The sequence below is a fragment of the Coenobita brevimanus genome, chromosome 67 (assembly GCF_032717465.1).
Source record: "Coenobita brevimanus isolate Jiangsu-jjx chromosome 67, ASM3271746v2, whole genome shotgun sequence".
In the NCBI taxonomy this organism is placed as follows: Eukaryota; Metazoa; Arthropoda; class Malacostraca; order Decapoda; family Coenobitidae; genus Coenobita; species Coenobita brevimanus.
Genome location: NC_137020.1, coordinates 33902866 through 33926347, shown reverse-complemented (window position 1 = coordinate 33926347; position 23482 = coordinate 33902866). Strand labels below are relative to the sequence as shown.

Sequence of the window (23482 nt, the reverse complement as noted above, 5' to 3'; positions counted from 1 at the left end):
GCTATGTATGTGGTATTTCTGGGGAAGGCAGGGGAGAAGGATGGGGTTCTCTTTTTGGGAGGGGGGGCACTGCGTTTCCTGGAGCGTGATTGATGTGTGTTGTGAACTGAAGGGGAGAGGGAGGAGGGGGATTCGGGAGAGTCAGCCGCCTTGCGTTTGCAAGAAATGCTGCGATCTCGATCGCAGGTGAGGGGGGTGGTTGGGGTAGGTGGAGGGGGCATGGAGTTAGGTTGGTTGGGGGTTGTGCTGGTGGAGGGAGATGGGGTTGGGGGCTGGGTGGTTTGGTTAGGATGACGTGAATCAGCAGGAGGGGAGGGATGGTGAGGGGGGGAAGATGGGAGTGCTTTTGAGGATGCAGGAGTGGGATGAGGTTTAAGGTGAGTGGGTGTGGTGGGTGGGTTGGGAGTGCAGGGGAAGGACGAATGAGAGGTGGAGGGGATGGGAGGGGGTGAGGTGGGAGGGACTGAGGTGTGGGAGGTGTTGCCAGTTTGCTGTGAAGGGGGGGTGAAGATGTGGGGCGATTTCTTGGCTGTGTGCCATGAAGGGGGGATGACTATGGTGGACAAATTATTGGCAGCTAGAGCATCATTGATGAGGGATGCAAAGGGCACATCAGAGTACAGAGCTTGGGCTAGGGCGGACATGACAACTGCGGTAACGTTGGGGGGAAAGGGTGAAATGGAAGATGGATTGGGAGGGGTGGTGTTGGGGGGTGTTGGATGAGTGGTGGGTGCTTGAGTTTGGGGCTGTGAGTTCTGAGTGGCTTGGGCATATGACATGGTGAATGAAGTTTGTTGGGATGCTGTGTTTGACTGAGGCGTGTTGGTATGCTGTGCGGGCTGGCAGCTAGCCCTCACATCCTTCAGAAGATTTTTCCTGATAGGGCAGTTTCCGGCGATTGCAATGTGCCCTTCGCCACAATTGATACATTTTATAGTAGTGCTGGTACAGTTTGTATAAAAATGACCTTGGGCAGAGCACTTGGAGCAGATTTGAGTTTTTTTGCATGATCGAGTTTGATGCCCATATTGGTAACATCTAAAGCATTGAGCAAGATCAAACCACTGTTCGAGTCTAAGGTTGCTGGGTGGGATGATTGTATTGAACGCTCTGACACCGTGTGAATGAAGTTTCTGTACCTCTTGAGGTGAAGCACAGAGAATCTTGATGTTGTTTGAATTGTCAAAGCGAACAATGTGGGTGGCGTGAATGTCGTTTTTCAGGGACAGTTCAGTCATAAGGTCATCATCGGTGTGTCTGAGAACATATTTGGTAACATTACGGGCAAATATTGTACAGGCAGCTTTTAGCTCAGGAGTTGAGATCAGTTCATATCCAGCCTGGGAGTATTTGGGCAGGTTACTGGGGGAGAGGTATGAATCTAGATGAGCCTGAGAGGCCAAGGTGATCTTAATGATTTTGTCTTTTGCACTTGAAAAAAGGTTAACAAAGGGAGTTTCAGTGATGCAAAAAAAGGTCTGACCAGGGTCTGAAGGCAGGGAGGGGAGGGTACATTTAAACTTAACTGAGAAAGCCATCATTAGTCAAGGGGGAGGGAGGGGGAGAGTGTAGCGCATGACGTTAATAAAAAAGAGGGGGAAGAAAACCAATCACCACACTTTTGCACAGATCCCGGGGTGCAATGGGTGTGCAGGATGAGGTGTTGGCGCCGTTACCCTGATCACTAAACTTGTTGTGAGAGCAGGGTGGTTCCAGATTGTTAGGACCGAAGTCCTAGCCAATCTATCACCAGCAAGATGGGAAGGAAGCAGGAGAGCAAAAAAGGCCGAGTCACTCAGGCGCACGGCCGGTAGCACAGTGGTAGCGCGCTGGACTTGTGATCGGGGGATTGCAAGTTCGAGCCTCGCCCGGGCTGCCGTGCCGGGAGGGGTAGCTCCCTCCTGTAACCCTAGCGGGGCTATATAGTCCAATACAGGGCTTAGCTCGGGGGAACTCCATTTCTCCCCATTTTTTCAGGCGCACGGCTATATCTCCTGGACCCCCGGCTACTGTTATGGCCGTGGCCCGAACAAGGTAATGGGGGGGTCCAGGAAGTATCTCCGAATTCACAAAAGAGCAGGGGTTAGTAATAACAGAGAAATTAGAAGAAGACAGGAAAAGAGGTAGGAGGAATGATGTGGGTGAAGTTTATTAATGAGGTGATGAATGGGTGAAGTTTATTTAATGAGGTGATGAGTGGGTGGGTAGCACATGCCGAAAAAGTCGTTAGGCAGCTTTGATGAAGGCAGGGAGTCACAGAGTGAGAGCTGAGGAGCGAGCGGGCGAGACACGCGTGCATCTAGCTAGGCGTCGTTTATAATCTATTACACTCCTCCTGTTGGTGATCTGTCAATAGCACGTTTGTAGCTTCCGACCTCCCTCGTGCAAGGCTTTTTTCTGCTGATTACACACACCATATTGGGAGTTGTACACGTCCTGTCTGATTATACAATGGCAACTCTCTCAAATCATTCATGGTCTTCTCATAGCCTTCATCAGCCTCTGAACCACGTAGTCTCGTCTTCTTATACTGTAGCACTTCTCATAGTCCTCATCAGCCTCCGCACTACGTATCTAAGCCTATATTACTGTTACCCTGTGTTCTTTTTTTCGCTATTCGTTTTTTTCACTTTTTCTGGCCCCATTCTGCCTTAATGCGCTTTGTTTCAGTCCCTGCTCTTTATCTCATTCTCTGTTCTTTTTGCTTTTATTCGCTGCTCTTTTTCTCTTATCGAGAAATATTATACTGACGAGGAAGAAAGAGGGGAGGAAAGTTAACTAAATTTAATGCTTCAGTTCCTTTACTTTCCCCTGAAACATGAGTTTTCTTATATTTATAATTATCGTCCGATAGAGAATCCAAAAAATACAAGTTGAAAGATGTGTTTATCATTATTATTATTATTATTATTATTATTATTATTATTATTATTAAAGTGAATGCAATAAGTGGAGCATGAAGTGTGCGAGCATTATAAGCTGGAGACAGCCCTTACCCACCTGAGGCAGCTAAAGGGAAGACACGAGGAGAGGGTGTGGCAAGAGAAAGATAAAACGAGAGAGAGAGAAAGCACAAATTTATATCTCTGCTTTTATCTGAACCTTCAATTTGTGCTATACGTAACAGATATCTAATGCATGTAAATTTTTAGTAATGATACAGTACTTTATTGCTGATTCTGATTGCTATCGTCCTTACACCTGCTCTCTTTTACACACAAGACTCCTACAACCCACTCTCAGCTGAATAAAACCTTCTGACTTCAGCAATATAAGGAAGGGAGAATATTCCAATAATAACATTGTAAATTATGCCAGTACGATCACTCTCTGTTTCCTATGCTTTACTCTCAGGTGGATCAAAGCGTCTAGGATTAGCTGGGATGGAACACTTGAGTAATCCCTGTCATGAGAGGGTCACCATACCATCTTTTGGCTATAAGAGTAGCTAAGCAAAGATTCTAAGCTTGGTAGGACTCGCTGCTTGCCTCTGTCAGTCAGTGGCCGCCGGACGACGAGAGGGAGAGGGAACGTCGGCGCTTTCTTGTGGGTACGTGTTGGAATTTGCTGTTATTAACCATTCAGAGGATTATACTGGGACACAAAGATATATTAGTGGCAGCCAGGAAGTGTTATAAGCTAAAGACATGTAAAAAATATGGGTAACATGTGTATTTGTCGGTGAGACGAAGAAGGTATCAGTGAGTAAAGGAGATGGGAAGGTAAGGGGGCGTTGACTCAGTCTCCTGAGGTAAGCGTTAGATTTTGCTGTTTTTAGTCATTAAGGTAATTACATTAGGACACAAGGATGTCTTACTGACAGCCAGGATGTATCATAGGCCAAAGACAAGTAAAAAATAAAGGTAATACACGTAAGTTTGATGAGACAAGGGGGCAGTGTGTGAGGGAAGGGAGCCGAGCAGCATCTCAGTTCTGGCGTCTCAGCACCAGTGAAATAAGTGAGTATCGTCCTGTGGATTCTCGTGCCGATCAAACTGGTGGACATGGTTTGTTTCCCCCTTGTCTCTGTCCACGCAGCAGTACAGATCAGAACCTGAATATAAAGTGACTACTGAGGCTTGTATTTTAGGGTAAGAACGTGTTGGCAAAAATAACCTTAGTTCTGTAGTCATAAATCTGCTGTAAGTGCATTCACGTACACATGCATCTGCTCAAAAAACACACACAAACAAAACACACATATACTCAGACGCACACCCAAGTGCACACATGTACGCACCTGCACACACACACATATATACATGCATACATACATACATACAGGGAATGCACGAAGGCGCACTTAATTTACCTATATTTACAAAGTTTATGCTCGTGGAAGCAAGCAAGCACATGGTAGTACATATATATATTGATGCACCCACATATGTTTCAATACACACATACTGATTCATGCAGGCATTGTTGCACGTACACAGTGATGCACGCACACACGCTGGCACAAATACACCGATGCACACACATGGATGCACGCACGCATTGATGCATTAAGACACTGATACACGCACACGGCAATGTATGCACACACTGATACACACAGACGCTGATGCATACACACACTGATGCACACACTGATGAGTACACACACTGATGCACACACATTTATGAATACTCATATGGACACACACACACACACACACACACACACACACACACACACACACACACACACACACACACACACACACACACACACACACACACACACACACACACACACACACACACACACACACACACACAAACACACACACACACACACACCCACACACACACACACACACACACACACACACACACACACACACACACACACACACACACACACACACACACACACACACAGCAACCACATCAAACCATTCACCCCCACCCCCCACCCTCCACACAACACACTCACACCCACTCACACACACACACACACACACACACACACACACACACACACACACAGTACTCTCTAGTGGAACTTGCTGGTGAGGAAATGTGTGTATGTAACTGTGATGGTATCGGGAGGTTGCCATGGTAACACACAGGCACCTCACACCACACACACAAAACACACACACACACACACACACACACACACACACACACACACACACACACACACACACACACACACACACACACACAATTTATTTTTGGGTAGGGCTGGTAGACCTGTATGATCATGAGAGTTAATAGAGACAGCATTAACACTCTTATAGTAGTATGACTCACTCTCAGCTGAATGTCATCGCCCAACAGTACCTGGAATAAAATACTAGAGTTGCCCCTACCATGAGAGGGCCCGGGAACCATCTAGTGGTTGTAAAAGTAGCTGGACATGTTTCTCGTCTTGGTGGGCGTCGCTACTTGGCTACTTTTGCTAGTGGCCGTATGACAGTGGAAGGACGAGGGTGTGTGTGTGTTGCTGCTGCATCATTCCCCTGAGGCAAGTGTTGGATATTTGCTGTTTTTAGCCATTAAGGTGACTACATTAGGACACAAGGATATCTCACTGACAGCCAGGAAGTATCATGGCCCAAAGAAATAATACCTATAAGGCTACTAGACGTAATTCTGATGAGACAAGGGGGATGTTAGTGTGAGGGAGATGAGGAGGCCTTGTAGTCCAGTGCTGCCGTTTTGTGGAAAATCGTCTGCTAATGTGGAAAAACAAATGAACGACGAGCATGGATGTGGGCAGGCGGACGTCATTCCACACTAGTGTGGAATTTTTTTCCACACTAGTGTGGAATTTTTTTCCACACTAATTGTTCACGTTATTTTGTAGGAATACGAGGAATTTTGTCATGATTAAACCAACGAATATGTAGCGTTTGTCTATAATACTGTCATTTAAAACAAGGGAGAATACGTCGTTGAACAGTCTACCTCTACGCACCCGGCTATATAATTAAAAAAATATATATATTATTTACAAGACTCGTGCCAACCATTAGCAGTGCACACTTACTTTGTAATATTAAAGAAATACCGAAACAATGTTGTAAATCGTGTACTCTTGATATACTAGAAAACTTGGATGTGGATAAACTTACTTGTCTCCTGTCTTGTTATTAATCAACATTTGCTGACTTATTAACTCTCTTAATCATTTAACGTCCTTACACTTGAATCATAATAGGTCTGACATCATTAATAATATTATACCCTCTCTTCCAGTATTCACAGTATACCAAATTTTATGGTAGTTATACCAACAATACATCCTCTGTCATCCTGGTTACTAAACGAAACCGTGTGCAATAATGACGTCACAACCAGTGTGCAATTCACGGCAACTCTGCCTTGTACTGCCTCAATCTTGGTGTCTCAGCACCAGTGAAATAGCAGTGTGAGTGTCGTCCTGTTGATTCTCGTGCCGATCAGACTGGTGGACTAGGTTTGCCTGCTGCCTTGTCCCTGTCCACCCAACAGTACAGTTTGGGACCTGAATGTAAACTGATAAGTGCGATTCATATTTCAGAGGGACAATGTGATGGAAAAAAAATATTGTATGTAAGTTATTTTGTCCTGAAGCGCATACACACACACACACACACACACACACACACACACACACACACACAGTACTCTCTAATGGAACTTGCTGGTGGGGAAATGTGTGTATGTAACTGTGATGGTGTCGGGAGGTTACCATGGTAACACACAGGCACCTCGCACCACACACACACACACACACACACACACACACACACACACACACACACACACACACACACACACACACATACACGTACGCGTATATTGTGGTGGTGTTCCTTCATTTTACCAAGGCCGAGATAGTCGTTTTTTTGCAGCTTATTTCCGGTAGTTCAGTGAAAGAATTAAACTTACAGCTCTACATCATTTCCATACCACTTCTTCGTGACTAGCACCATTCTAGTGTTAACCCCTTGTCACAACGCAAAATTTAAGAAAGAGATTGCAATTTTACGCCAAGTTAGAGTGAACAGGGTATAGTAGTGATGCTGCAACACACTTATATTTGTCCTCCTGTTTACAGGTCAGTCCACACGCAGTCCTTAGGTCACGTCTTCCATAGAGCAGGTAACACATGGACAGCCAGCGTAACTAAATGGCAGACCAGAGACGGAGTGAGAGGATGAGGCACACAGAGAACAAGATAGAGATGATACTCGCAGATCCACCGAGCAGGGACGGAACGAGTTAACAACCAAAGGATCGGAGTGGAGACAGGTGAGAGGGGTCCTTATCCTGCAGTGGTGTGTCACAGGCTGATGATGATAATGATGATGATGAAGACGGATGTTGCTGCTGATGATGTTGATGCTGCTGCTGATGATGATGTTGATGCAAACTCTAGAATATGGTTATATGATAGTGATGTATTTGATGATAATGGTGATGATATTGATATAACTTCTGTACTACATTTTTTACAGTGTTGGGATGGTGATGACATGCTGCTGCTGCTGACGATGATGATGATGATGATGATGATGATGATGATGATGATGACGACGAAGAAGATGATGATGGTGATGATTACGACAACGAAGACGACGACGACGATGACGACGACGACGATGATGATGACGACGATCTTCAAGTCATTGGCTGAGTCACCTCTCCCATTCCTTTCTGTTTAACTTCGTGTTTTGGTGACTGGGCATGTGTGTGTGTGTGTGTGTGTGTGTGTGTGTGTGTGTGTGTGTGTGTGCTTGCTTCTGTTCGTGTATGTATATCTTGGTTGATGATACCATAGTTATTCAAATGGCAGAATTATTTCCACACATTCATAGTTTTATTTCAAGTGTAAATATTAGGCCAAGAATATAGGACCTTTTACCTATACAATTACGAGACACTTACGCAATATTCTGAAAAGCTTATTACATCCCATAAATCACAGCACAGGGTTCCATAATGCACTGATCAACGTCTCTTTATGTATCGTTAGGAAGTGGATGAATATGAGTGAAGTAATACATATATTTTGGTCTTTATTTAAAGGTAAGAATTAACCTCACATATTCTTTTTTATTTTAAGGATACAACACATGATTTTCTACATTTTATCACAGTAGCTCTAGGACCGGCCCTGACCGTCTGCTTCTCACTAACCATTTTCGGATGAGAGATGTTGTACTCATATAGGCTTTAGAGATTATAGTTAAGCCAAGTTACGTTCCACACATTGTCACACACCATCACCCTCTCACACCACACCATACCATACCACCCTCCCACACCGTATCACACCACACCATACCAGTCTCTCACTCTACACGACACGAAATCACACTCCCACACCACACAAAATCACCCTCCCACACCGCACCACCAAAAATCCTCCTCCCCTACCACACAACACCACACATAACCGCCCTCCCACACCACACCACACCACAAAAAATCCTCCTCCCCCACCACACCATCCATAACCGCCCTCCCACACCACACCACACAAAACCACCCTCCCACACCACACCACACAAAACCACCCTCCCACACCACACCAAACTACAAAAAATCCTCCTCCTACACCACACCACACCACACCACAGAAAATCACCCTCACACACCACACCACACACAACCACCCTCCCACATCACACCACACCTGACCACACAATCCTCCCCACACCACACCACACAATCCCCCACCACCACACGACACCATACCAAACCAAGGAGATTAACCTAAGGGGCCTGAAGCTCCCGCATCTAGTAATTCTGATATTGTTTTCAGGTAACTCCACACACACACCTCGTGTCACGTCTTTCACAGAAGAGACAAGATGGAGAGATCATATGATGCAGATCTACCGAGCAAGGACGGAACAAGTTAACAATCAATGGATCAGAGTGGAGAAAGGTGAGAGGGTCCTTATCATGCAGTGGTGTGTCACAGGCTGATAGTGATGATATTGATGGTGATAATGATGTTGATGCTGATGGTGGTGATGCTTTAACCTCTCAACGTATGAGGTTACAGAATGCACAGTGAGGCTGCATAGCCAGGAAATGGAAGAATATGAGTGCATTTAAGTATTTATGTAATGTGATGAATAAGGATGGAAGATTAGAGGATGAAGTGACTGAAATGATACGTCAGGGAAGGAGGGTTGCTTGTTCTCTAAAAAGCAGTGATTAGGAAGAGGGAACTGAGGATGAAAGTATGAAAAAAAAGGGCACTGCATGCTGTGATTCCCACTTTAAAGTATGGAAGTGAAGCTTGGATCTTGCTGGAAGGACACAAGTCAAGAGTGAGAGCGGTGGAAATGAGCTACTTGAGAGGAGCATGTGGAGTCTCATAGAGAGACAGACAGACAAATGGGCAGATGAAGGAGCGTTGTGATGCTGATGTGGATGAGACTGAAAGCGTTAAGAGAAACACTTCGAGGTGGTTTGGCCATGTGGAGAGGATGGCGAATAAGAAAATGACTAGAAGAGTGCACATGAGTTAGCTGGAAGGATAGAGGGGGAGGGGAAGACCGACGATGAGATGGAGGGAAAGAGTAGAAACATATGAGTGCGATACTTGAGCTAAATGGTAGAGGACAGTACATCATGAAGGCGATTTGCTTGTGGTCACCCCTTACGGGATTAAGGCGTCTGGCTATAGATAAACAGATATAGATAAATAGATAGATAGGTAGGTGATAATGATAATATGATATTGATGATGATGATGATGATGATGAGAATGGTAATGATAATGAGAATGACGGTGTATATAATGATGATGATGATAATGACGACGACAGCTATGATGATGATGAGGAGGAGGATATTGATGATGATTTTTGTCGGCAGGTGGAAGGACGAAACAGCAGGAACTCTACCATCGGTCCAAGCATCCACGATTCCACATCCATCCATCCATCCATCTTGCTTGATGTTAAAAGCTAAGTCTATTTAACCTAAGTAGTACCAATTGCTTCTTCATAAGCTTTCCAGCTGTCTGAACAGATCTGCAGTAGCTTTTAACTTCTAGAATAACTCGGTTCTGGTGCTCAGTTTGGTACTTTTATTTTCCTTTCATCAGAACTGCCGCGGCAGATTTTGAGAAAAGTCCCTCAAGTAACTCCTATTATTTTTTTACTAGGTTTCTAATGATGTCCATAGATCCGTTGTTGCTTTAATAGTTTCCTAGACAACACAGTCTTGGCGCTGTTCTCTGCCACCCTATTATACCATGTCATATAGTGTTCTCGCTCGCTTGCCCTGTTCGCTCGCTCGCTTGAACAATAAATCACTGAAGAAAAGGTGGTATAAAGCCCCCTAAGCCGCCACAGTATTATAACCCTCGGTATGCAGTCCGTTCCCTGCGGCCTTGTAACGTTGTGTACCCGAAGCGCTTACAAAATAACTTGAAATAATTTTCCTATCGTAACTATACTCGTTTCACTTTAAGTTGGCCTGAGTTGTTTTTCTTGTTCTTATTACATCTTAGGTTCCTCTGGATGTGAACCCAGTGTTATGTTGAAGGATTGTCTGTGTTGTGGTGGTGTGGTGCAGGAAGTGAGTGGGTGTGCTGTGGTGTGGGGGTGCCACTTTGCAGTATGATCACAGGGGATTGTATGTGTGTTATATTTTGTGTTAGTATTGTAGCAGGGAAGGTTGATGTACTCGTATCTCTGGGTTCGGTAGTGTCTGAAGGGTGTATGTCTGGTGGTGGCACATGAAGGATGCTGTTTGGTAGAAAGTTTTGGCTGGCTGGGGTGTCTGTGTGTTTATGTATGTGTTTGGTATAGAAAGTTTTGGCTGGCCGGGGTGTCTGTGTGTTTATGTATGTGTTTGGTATATAAAGTTTTGGCTGGCTGGGGTGTTTGCATGTTTATGTATGTGTTTGGTATAGAAAGTTTTGGCTGGCTGGGGTGTCTGTGTGTTTATGTATGTGTTTGGCAGAAAGTTTTGGCTGGCTGGGGTGTTTATGAGTTTGTGAATGTGTCTGGGAAGTGTAGAGTCGGGTGGAGGAGGGGATATGTTGCAAAGATACTCTGTGTAGTGTTGGGCGGTTGTTCGATTTTGTTTGTGGAGAGGATGACGCAACATAAGGTTACAAAGGTGGGACGGATCTTGAGTTGAAGTGATGAACTGTGTGCCTCTCATATTCACTTGGTCTCTGACTGAAATTAGTTATGTTTCTTGGTGTAGGCTGTCAGTACTTGTGGTCTTAGTGTCTTCTGCTATCAAGGTATTGTTTTCTGTTCTTTAAAGCTCCTTCGTGTTTGTGTTGGATATGATTACGGCTCAGCTTGTGCGGCAGTAATTCACGGTTGTTTTAATGTATTACTTATAAGTGGAGGATGGAGTTGGGATGTATATGAGAGAGGGTGTGTGTGAATTAGGGGGAGTGATGCAGAATGACAGGGGACAGGGTGGCATAGAGGCCACTTGTTTGTGGCCACCTCTTACGGGATTAAGTCGTCTGGCTATAGATAGATGGATAGACAGATAGCTTATAGTTTCCATACAGTTTGCCGAGTAGTAGCGATAGTTATCACTAGAATATGATGTTAGTCACGAATGAGTGCTGTGGAAAGAATGTAGGGCTGTAGTATTGTCTACTTCTGCTACTGATCTGCCTGACATTCTGGTATGCTTTAAATAAAACTCTGTGCCAAGTTAAAGAGAAAGGCGTGTATGTTTGTGTAGGAGGAACAAGAGACAAGGAGGTATTCTGTGGCCTGTTTTCTTTGTGCTTCCTACAAGACACAGTAATAGTTATGACGGGGCATTGGTGGCAAGTTTGTGAGTCAGCACACACTTACGGCCTCTCATTATACAAGGTGGTCCATATATTACGCCACCCAGTTCTTGTGTGTTGCGGGCACGGCTCAGTGAACATTACCAGTGTCTACCCTGCATCATTATCTATTTCCCACAACCCTCTTCAGGCTTAGCTTTATAATATAGGCTTTAATTTAGGTCCACTGATTGCATGGTGGAGAATTCCCATAACCTTTTTTATGCTTAGCTGTATATCATTGTATTGTATAATCTTTTATGTCCACTGATCACACGGCTGAACAGTAATTTGGTGAAGCGATCAGAATGTCTTAGCTCATCACAAAAGCCGTCCCCACAACACACAAGACTGCAGAGCGCAATATACTTATCACCTATATTAAGTCAAAGCCACAGTTAAAAAGGTAATGAAACAAGACAGAAAATTTAAGTTTTCATTATTAATACTTCAGTACAAAATACATTAACAGAGACAGCAATATAAAATATGCATTCAAAAGTAGCATTTGTCCACAGAACATCCTGGACTTGCAAGGCAGATCACACCATCACCACCAAGCTTCTCTCGGCAGGTCAGGGCAGATCACCAGCAGCAGCAGCAAGTAATCTCACGGCTGGGGATGACACGACACCCTGCCGCCACCGCCGCCGCCACCACCACCGCCACCACCACCACACCACCAGGCATCTCAGAGTAGGGGAAGACACCACACCACCGTCAGGCTTCTCACGGCAGGGCAGACCAAACTTCAGCAGGGTATGACCAGTGTGGCAAGGAAGCAGCAACAAGGCAGCAGACTCCAGCACGACCTGTGGACCAGATGTGTATTAGTTCAAATCAGTGTTAGCTTTAGTTATTTAATCTTCTATCTATCTCTATCTATTGCCAGACGCCTCAATCCCGTTTGGGGTGGCCACAAACAAATCGACTCCAAGTCGCCCTGTCCCCCTAAATTTCACTGCCCTGCTCCCAACTCACACCCCCGTCTTTCATATACCTCTCCACCCCATCCCTCCATCTCATCCTCGGCCTCCCCCTCCCTCTTCCCCCCTCCACCTCACTCACATACACTCTCTTCGTCAGTCTTTCACCCTCCATCCTCTCCACATAGCCAAACCACCTCAGTGTGTTCTCATAACGCTTCCTATCACATCCACATCCACACCACAACGCTCCTTTATATCCTCATTCGTCAGCCTGTCTCTCCATGTGACTCCACAGGCTCCTCTTAAATAACTCATTTCCACTGCTCTCACTCTTGACTTGTGTCCTTCCAACAACGTCCAAGCTTCACTTGCATACGTTAGAGTTGGTATCACAATACTGTCATGTAGTAACTTTTTCACTTCCATGCTCACTTCCCTGTTTCTTATCACTGCTTTCAAAGAACCAGCAACCTTTCTTCCCTGCTGTACCCTTTCAAGAACTTCACCCTCCAAACCTCCATCCTTACTCATCACACTACCCAAGTACTTAAACGTACTCACATTTTCCAATTCCTCACCATCCAACCTCGCTGTACATTCACTGACTTCACCTCTCTCAAAGACTATCACTTTACTCTTCCCTACATTCACCTTTAGATTCCGTTTCTTGCACACTCTCCCAAACTCATCCACCAAGCCTTGCAGCTCCCCTTCGTCTTCACCCAACAACACAGTATCATCTGCAAACAACAGTACAGGGAGTTTCCAGACACTATCCTCTTTCACCAGGGCCACTCCAGCATCCACTACCCTACCTTGTACCTCTTTTATTACCCCATCCATGTACAGATTGAACAACCATGGAGACATGACACATCCCTGTTTCAACCCAACTTTCAAAGAGAAAAATTCACTTAGTTCACCATCCACACGCACTGCAGCCTTCGCATCATCGTACATACTCTTCACAGCATTCAACAACTTCCCATCTACTCCATATATTCTTAACACTTTCCACAATCCTTGTCTATCCACCCTGTCATATGCTTTCTCCAAATCCATGAAAGCCGCATACAGCTTCTTTCCCTTCTCTAGAAACTTTTCCACTCAAGATCTAAGAATGAATATCTGATCTACACAACCTCTTCCCTTCCTAAAGCCTCCCTGTTCTTCTCCAACTAATTTCTCTGTTCTTTCTCTGACTCTGTCAATAAGTATCCTACCATACACTTTTCCTATTATACTAAGAAGACAAATGCCCCTTTGATTACCACACACTTCTTTTTCCCCTTTTCCTTTGTACAAGGGAATAATTATACCTGACTTCCAATCCTCCGGGACTCTACCTTCCTCCCAGGCCAATCTGCACATCTTCCACATCCATTCTACTACTATCTCTCCCCCGTGCTTCAGCATTTCACCACACTCTCCATCAATTCCTGGGGCTTTCCCAGATTTAACTTTCTTCATTGCTTCCACAACTTCTATCCTACTGAATTCTTCCTGTCTTCTCAGCTCCCTCCTCCTCCCAGCCATTCCCCAGCCACTTATACTCGCATTACTTCCATCCTCTATGTTCAACAATTCCTTAAAGTGTTCTCTCCATCTGCTCACTTTTTCTCCCTTCTCCACTAGTAATCTACCATTTTTATCTTTCACTCCCCTGCTAACTTCACTTCCACCCTCTCTTACTCTTTTCTCCTCTTTCCAGAACATTTTCTTACAGTTCCTCCACTTTACACTCAAATTCCTTCCAAATTCCTCATCCACTCTCTTCTTACTCTCTCTCACTAATCTTTTAACCTCTTTCTTTCTTTCTACATTTAACTCTCTCTTCTGCCTCTCAACTTCTTCCACGCCCCTATTTCTCATCCATTCTTTGTATGCTTTCTTATTTTGTGCCACAGCCTGTCTCAGCTCTTCAGTCCACCACGCCGTTCCTTGCACCCCCCTCCGTCTTCTCTTCCTTCCACACACCACATCACATGCTGCACATATTTCTTCTGTAAATATCCTACACACACCTTCCACGTCTCCCATCTGCTCCAATTCATCTTTGCCCAATCGTTCCTCCACTTCTCTCTTATACTCTGCCTTTTTCTCATCCTTTTGTAACCTTTCCACTCTCCTTGCAACTACTCCTTCCTCTCGTCTTTCCCTTCTTCTATTCCTCCATCTTACTTGAATCCTAATTCTGGCCACCACCAAGTAGTGGTCAGAAAGTCCACTCCCCCAACCTCTATACACTCTTGCATCCTTTACACATCTTCGCATCCTTTCATCCACACACACATAATCAATCATTGCCTTCCTGTCATTCAGTTCACCACCCACCCTTCTCATCACTCGCCATGTATACCTGTGGATCATTTTATGCCTGAAGAGGGTATTGGCTATCACCAACCCCCTCCCAGCACAAATGTCCACTAACGCACTCCCATTCTCATCTATCTCAGCAGGCACACCCCACTCACCAACTATTCCATCCACCTTCACATTCCCAACTTTACCATTCATATCACCAATCAAAAACACTCTCTCATTCCTTCCAAACTTTTCCATGCACACTTCCACATTTGTCCAGAACTCTTCTCTCACTCTTCTAGCACGATCTTGCGTTGGTGCATACACACACACAATCGCCCACATTTGTATTCCAACTTTCAACTTTACCCACACAATCCTTGACCCAACTGATCCATACTGTCTTATGCTACTCTTCCATCTTTTATTCACAACTATACATACTCCTTCCTTTGCCCTCTCATTCTCACCTACTCCTGCAATACCCCATCCATACTCCCATTCTCTCACACTTTCTCCTCTCCATTTTGTTTCAGTTATTCCTCATACATCCACTTTCGCACCCTCAAGCACCTGGACAATCTCTCTCTCTTTCACCAATATTTTATCCAAATTTCCCATACAGGGTGTTCCATGAAATGTTTGACAAACTTCAGAAAGTTGTTCTTGGGGCAATTTTGAGTTAAGAATTGCTGCATCAACCTGGGCTAATTTCTCTTCTATTATGCTCAGGTTCTGTAGGGAATGGCAGCAGATTAGAGACTGGTATCGCAAAATTTTATCCCCTGCCACCACCACCAGGCCGTTTATTTTTAAATCCCCTTGTAAAACTGTAGAGATATATCGGCAGGACAGTAAATAGTGATCCTACTCTGGTACTCTGTATGGAATTTCAGAGAGAGAGATGATGATGCCACTGATTCATGGGGTTATCTTTAATTTAACAAGAAACACGTTACTTACCTCTCTATTCAGTTTGCACGAAAATTAATGTTTAAAAGACTGATAATATATTCACGAAATTTTCTTCTTAAAATTTAATAAGTAAATGTTTAATTTGAAGTGTGACGTCACTGGTGCATTATGGGAGCAACGTTGAGAGATGCTGGAGATGAGTGAAGATTTTATTCTTTACGGTGTTAGTCTACTTCTTATTATGGTAATTCTTATGCCCATGTGTTTATCAGTGTTTGCTGTCATTATCGAGAGGTGTAGTCGGCTGATGTAAGTTGTAATTATTAGCTATAAGGATGATATACGGCGGTGTGTATCTCCAGGTGACCAAGATGTCCCTTTAAACTCGAGTAAGCAGTGCTACTTAAATCCCCTGATATTCACACTATCTGTTTAGGTTTTAAGGTCGAATGTGATCCTGTACATGGGCAGGCATAGTAGGTTAATTGGCTGGAAAAAATAAATAATTGGCTGGAAAAAATGAGAGGATGTGCGTAAAAACTAATGGGTAGTTTGTTTACATCGGGGATATAAACTCCGCGAGTCCCTTTAACTCTTGCAATCCCTGTGATGCCCTTTTCAGTTTATTCATAGTGCCAGAAGGCAGTTTTATTCAACTTATGCAAAGTCTCTGCTATTGCAGGAGTTCAGTGAGGCTGTGCCTAGCCCCTACACTTCCAGAAGTCTATACAAAGCTAAATATAATCATGAGATGGCATAAAAAAAAAAAAAAAAAAAAAATCCCTGCTCTGTGAGTTAAACTAGTGAAGACTGAAGGTATTAACATGTGTAGGAGAGACACTGGATAAAGCCTGATTGGAGATATAGTATATTGAACTGGAAGGACTGCATACCTTACATCCTTCATTAGCCATTGCTGCTACCTTTAAATAAGAATTATCATACTGAAGGTAATTACTAGCAGCCTTCATTAACATATTACTGTACTGTAATTAGGAGAGAGGTTTCATAAGTTGATTGGAAGTCAGGAGACAGCAGGAATATGCCATTACTGTTGAGGGGGATGAATTTGTGTGTAGGCTATGATATAGGAAGCATATCTCAGAATATGGATGTACAAGGTTAATCATATCTTGTATAGTACTTACACTTTCAGATTTGATAGCTTTTCCTTTTGTAATCTTTACTGAATGATGCAATCAGTTCATGATTACACATTATATAATCTCAGACTTTATCTGTGTCATTGTAGTTGGCTCACCTTGACAAATTTTAGTCCTTCTGCTGCTTAGTTCCTGTATCTAAGTGGCAGAATAAGACAGTATTATGGTTTTGCATCCTCCCCATAGATCTTCATTGTGATTTGCATGATAATCTAGTCTTTATCTCTAGAAACAGCTCAGCATTCAAGGTGGAGAGATGCCAGGTTTTTGTCAGTTTAGTGTGGACATGTAGTCTATATGGTTTGTCTTTATTGTTTTATGTATTCATTATTATTATTATTATTATTATTCTTTTTTACTCTGGATCAAATTTAGCGATTCATCTCTTCCGTTTATAAATCGGTACAACAGATAGGCTTTCATTCTCAATCTCACAGAAGGTATGACCACTGAGTACTGTACTGTCTTCCTGTGCAGTGTATATTTTGTCATTTGTACTCTCATTATAAGTTTCATTAAAGAATTTGTATCATATGTTTTGTTTCTGTGTCACTCAGTGTGTTAAGTTTATGTAATATATGGTTAATCGTTTAAGTCTTGCCGTTGGATAGCAGTCTAAGTTCTAGTTTTTACTTTCTCCCTTTATATAAGTAGCAACTGCTCTATATTCTTTCCATAGCACTTGTTCATGATTAGCATTAAACTGCAGGCTTAGGTATTCCAAGTAGCTCAGAAAATTTCGAGATATCTCCTCCTAAAGAGACTAATAGGTACATGACAATTTAGTTTAGTCTGTGCATGTTGTTCAATTTCCAATTTTTTGTAACATGTAAAGAAATAAAATACAGTAGAAGTTTTAGCCGCTACCCTTATGGGGCCGCGGTAGCATGGTCAGCATGGTGCTGGCTTCCTAATCAGGAAGACCCGGGTTCAAGTCCCGGTGTGATAGAGGTTTCTTTAAAATGTGGCTGAGGGAAGTTTGCGTAGCAGGCTTTCCTTAAAACCACAAGGCCCCCATACTTACACTTAGCTCACACACACCAAGACACTTACACACACACTACTACATACATACACACGTCAAGACACACACACACTACTACATACATACACACGTCAAGACACACACACACTACTACATACATACACACGTCAAGACACACACACACACACAAGACAAGTACACAGCCACCTTCACACAGTAGACACACACACACACACACACAGGGTGGGACAGACACACCACAGGGAGACAGCAGACACACCACAGGCAGACAGAGAGGGGTATATACAAAACACAGGGAGTGAGTGAGAGAGGAGGGGGTTTTATTAAAAAGTCCAATTTTGGTATACCTCCCGTGGCAAAATTGATATAGCCCCCCCCCCTTTAATATTTTTTGGATATTTTCATTTAGTGCCCCCCAGGCCCCAGACCCACTCGGCTGAACCAAATTGTCTGGCGTCAGCTGGAACATGATGCTACTGTAGAGTTATGTCGGTCGTGAGGGGGTTAATGGTGACAGTATTGACACTGTCAGGCTCCTATGACTCACTCAGTCGAATAAAATCGTCTGAGTCAGCTGAAATGGGGTACTAGAGTTGTCCCAAGCACCAGAGGGTTAAGAATCTTAGTGAGAGGGAGTGACATACTGACCATTCAAGGGTTCCTTTTTATGCGTGTGTCTGTGGAAGGGTGGGGTAAAGGTGAGGTGGGGTGGGGTAGATTGTAATCGGGGATTAACCCAAGGGGGATTTTGGGAGGGACATTACCGGACAGGTCAGGTGTAATTCCTATCTGACCTTACCTGTGTCGTAGCAGGAAGAGACATGTCCCTTCCTGCTACGACACAGGTAAGGTCAGATAGGAATTACACCTGACCTGTGCGACTTACCTGTGTCGTAGCAGGAAGGGACATGTCTCTTCCTGCTACGACACAGGTAAGGTCAGATAGGAATTACACCTGACCTGTCCGGTAATGTCCCCCCCAAAATCCCCCTTGGGTTACTCCCCGATTACAATCTACCCCACCCCACCTCACCTTTACCCCACCCTTCCACACACACACGCACATAAAAAGGAACCCTTGAATGGTCAGTATGTCACTCCCTCTCACTAAGATTCTTAACCCTCTGGTGCTTGGGACAACTCTAGTACCCCATTTCAGCTGACTCAGACGATTTTATTCGACTGAGTGAGTCATAGGAGCCTGACAGTGTCAATACCGTCACCATTAACCCCCTCACGACCGACATAACTCTAGCATCATGTTCCAGCTGACGCCAGACAATTTGGTTCAGCCGAGACAGGATCCTAGGATCCTGAGAGACACTATAACAGCGGTTCCCAACCTAGGAGCCATGGCCCCCAAGGGGCCATGGGCCTTATTGGTAATATAAGATATTATAAGGTATTTGGTCTGGGTAAAACCTGACAGAAATCAAATATGAAATATACCTTACTGTGCTAGTTTAGCCTTAAGTATATTGGGGTAATTACCGTTTTCTGCACAATATCAAATATTAAAAATATATAAATATACGATCTAAGTTATATAGGGGCCATGGAGCTTCTCATAATTTTCTCGGGGGGCCACAGGACCAAAAAGGTTGGGAACCACTGCACTATAACATCACAAACAAAATACAAAATGCCTTCCCTCCATCCTGAACGTACTATAATTCATTTACATTAAGTAAGCTCGTATTTTCGTATTTTTGCAGCTTATTTCATGTATTTTAGTTAAAAGAAAAAAATACTACGAGCCGGTGAATAAAACCAACACTTGTAGACGAAGAATATAATTACCAAACAGTTTCGGTGGACACTGCCACCATCTTCAGTGGTCAAGATAGTGAGAGGGAGTGACATACTGATTATACAAGGGTTCCTTTTTATGCCTGTGTGTGTGTGGAAGGGTGGGGTAAAGGTGAGGTGGGGGATTGTAAGCGGGGATTAACCCGAGGGGATTTTGGGGGGACATTACCGGACAGGTCAGGTGTAATTCCTATCTGACCTGTCCGGTAATGGCCCCCAAAAAAAAATCCCCTTGGGTTAATCCCCGCTTACAATCTACCCCACCCCACCTCACCTTTACCCCACCCTTCCTGCTACGACACAGGTAAGGTCAGATAGGAATTACACCTGACCTGTTCGGTAATGTCCCCCCCAAAATCCCCCTTGGGTTAATCCCCGCATACAATCTACCCCACCCCACCTCACCTTTACCCCACCCTTCCTGCTACGACACAGGTAAGGTCAGATAGGAATTACACCTGACCTGTCCGGTAATGTCCCCCCCAAAATCCCCCTTGGGTTAATCCCCGCTTATAATCTACCCCACCCCACCTCACCTTTACTCCACCCTTCCACACACACACGCATAAAAAGGAACCCTTGTATAGTCAGTATGTCACTCCCTCTCACTATCTTGACCACTGAAAATGGTGGCAGTGTCCACCGAAACTGTTTGGTAATTATATTCTTCGTCTACAAGTGTGGGTTTTATTCACCGTCTTTGATTATCATGCAAGAGTGATTCATCCAGCCAATACTACGAGCTCTGTATCTTTTCATAGCCCTTCTTCGTGACTAGCATCGTATTCTAGTTATCTATAGTTACAACTGAGCATTCAAGTTGGAGGGATCACAACTTTAAGCAATTACAGTAAACAAACAAACAAAAAGCAAGTGTCGTCCACTTGACCTCTCGTCTTCGCAGGAATGCAGCAGTGGCGCCATCTTGTGCGTGGAATGCGTGAAGTGCAGGCTCTTGAGTGGAAGGAGCACGGAGCCACGGGAGACTTAATAATATTCGCTAGTCAGCCAGTGTAGAAGCCTGGGACATTTGCCTGAAATAATAATAATAATAATAATAATAAAAAACAACAAAACCAGTCATATACATAATTCAATATCTTAGTCACTCGATCTGTCCATTCCGCCTCTTCTGTATGAGACGCATTTCTGTAAGCTATTTTTTCTAACATGGGAGGTTCGATACGTTTGATTGAGCCTATCCATAAGACTCCTAAAGCTGAGTAAATGCCTCTGAAAGTTGCAAAATATAAAATATAAAACGTCTATATGATATAAAAACCTTTGTTCACCTCCGGGATTCGATATGTGGCGCCTAGACCAAGTGTGACGTCATGTTTACACTTTGCTACTTTTAGACGATTTCCTGGAGCTTAAAGAAACCCTCTCGGGATGATGGGACAGACACAATAACCCCTTCAGACAGAGAATGACTTAGTTACTTTGTTCTAGGTAACCGGACGATTTTATTCAGCTTAGGAGATCCCCTCGTATCTAACCCCTCCAGTACGAAATTTATCTCCAGAGTTGAAGAAAATCGTCTGGAGGAAGAAAGATGAAAATGGAAAAAAGTGTTAATGTGGACAATGAGTTAGATAAGACTGGTTTGGTTAAGGTAGGGTAGGGATGGGACGGTTGTGGCAGGGTGGGGTAGCGTTGGGTCGGTTATGGCCGGGTGGGGTAAGGTTGGGTTAGTTTTGGCAGGACGGCGTAGGATTGGGCCGGTTTTGGCAGGGTGGGGTAGGACTGGGTCGGTTTTGGCAGGGTGAGGTTAGATTGGGCTGATTATGCCGAGGTAGGGTAGGGATGGGTCGGTTATGGCAGGGTTGAATAGAGGTGGGTCGATTACGGCAGGCGAGGGTAAGCATGGGTAGGTTATGGTTGCGTTGGGGAGGGTAGGATAGGTTATGGCAGGGTAAGATAGGGCTGGGTGGTGGTGGGCTGGGTAGGGTAGTGTAGGGCTGGGTAGGGTAGGGTAGGCTGAATCAGGGTAGTGTAGGGTACAGAAGAGAGGTGGGTATAACTGCCGTTTAGTTCCGTCATATCCAACGCCTATTTCACTCAGTTATACTACACTGTCTCATCAAATTTGGGGCGATCTTCTCTACGATTTTTGTTCTTCTCCGCTTAGTTCAGTCCTTTAGTTCATTCATGACGCTTGGCTTTCCTTTTTATTATTTTTATTTTTTTTTTTGTGGTGGAGCGCAGGTGCACGAGGCTAGACCACCATTAGTCCAGAATATTAAAGGGTAGGCCACCAAGCTACGCCTTGGTAACGTCTACACGTCAAAACATCTGTCCACCTCTGGGACTTGAACCGCGGAGCGCTGGACGCAGAGCTCTCGGTTTGCGGATGTCACTTTTACTCTTTGCTAGCTTCTGACGATATCCTACAGCTTCAGAAAACCCTCTTAGGATGACGGGACAGAATCATTTAATCTTTCAAGCCGAGTACAACTTATTTACATTGTCCTAGCTGACCGCATGATTTTATTCAGCTTGGGAGATCCCCTGATAGAGATGGGGTTGATGATGGCAGTATTTAACCCTTCCAGTTCGAAATTTCTCTCTACTGTAGAGGTGAAGAAAATAATCCGAAGGTAGAGAGAAGAAAACAGGAAAAATAATGTAGTGGTGAAAGGGCTGTACAGGGGAGGGTAGGTTAAAGTAGGGTAGAGTTGGGTCGGCAATGGTAGGGTAGGGTAGGGTAGGCTGAGGTAGGCTAGTGTAGGGTTGAGAAGAGTAGGGTAGGGTAAATTGAACTGAATAAGTATATACAATAAAATCTGGCGATACAACAACCAGGGTCATATGCCGCCGGACGACAACGAGAATAAAAGCACTCGAAAAGATGAAACACACACACACACACACACACACACACACACACACACACACACACACACATACACACACACACACACACACATACATACACACACACACAAAATACAATTCATAATTAAAACAAGAAAAACACTAAAACACTAAGAACACTAAAACCACTGTATACTAAATTTTACACGGTAGTGCAGCTGCCTACACCAAGCAAAGGTTTCCCCCTCCACCACAACAAGCATCCTCTCCAAGTACCAACAGAAGACTACAATCCCTCTCCTGCCCGGTGCTCAGAGAGGTAACGATGGCGCAATTCCCCAACAGTGGACACCATCAGCAAAAGCCGAAGAGTCAGGGGGACGAAGCATTCCACACAGAAAATAGGGGGAGAGTCCTCCATTAAAAATCAATGAGAGAACCAGGAATGGCCCATTCGGAGCCAGCATACTTGAATAACGAACATTTTGTCACCCATAGATTCTCTTAAACAGGCCATTGCTGACTGTGAATGAAGACATGAAAGGGTCAAGGACAAAGTGAAGAAAACTCTCGGTGCTTGAATTATTAAAACACATTTGTATTGCAACTTGGCAAAAAAAATAAAGGAACAACTTCCTGGACATTGCACTGTACAGTATATTTTTATCCAGAGTAACAGTCACCATAGATTCTGCAAAGCTTAACCCTATGTTCTTCCTTACGCAGGCAATTCTTATCAAAATGATTTGCAAATATGATACATATCCCTAGAAAATATCAGTTTTATATT

At 44.1% G+C, this 23482-nt stretch overlaps 1 protein-coding gene across 1 annotated transcript in view; it reads right to left on the bottom strand.

Annotated features, from left to right (window-relative positions):
- Positions 1-20772: 20772 nt before the first annotated feature.
- Polr1A (RNA polymerase I subunit RpI1) overlaps positions 20773-23482 on the bottom strand; it is a 59409-nt gene continuing 56699 nt past the window's right edge. The window contains exon 33 of the mRNA XM_080276953.1: positions 20773-20909. The gene's annotated coding sequence lies outside the window, so the exon portion shown is untranslated. The remainder of the gene's footprint in view (positions 20910-23482) is intronic.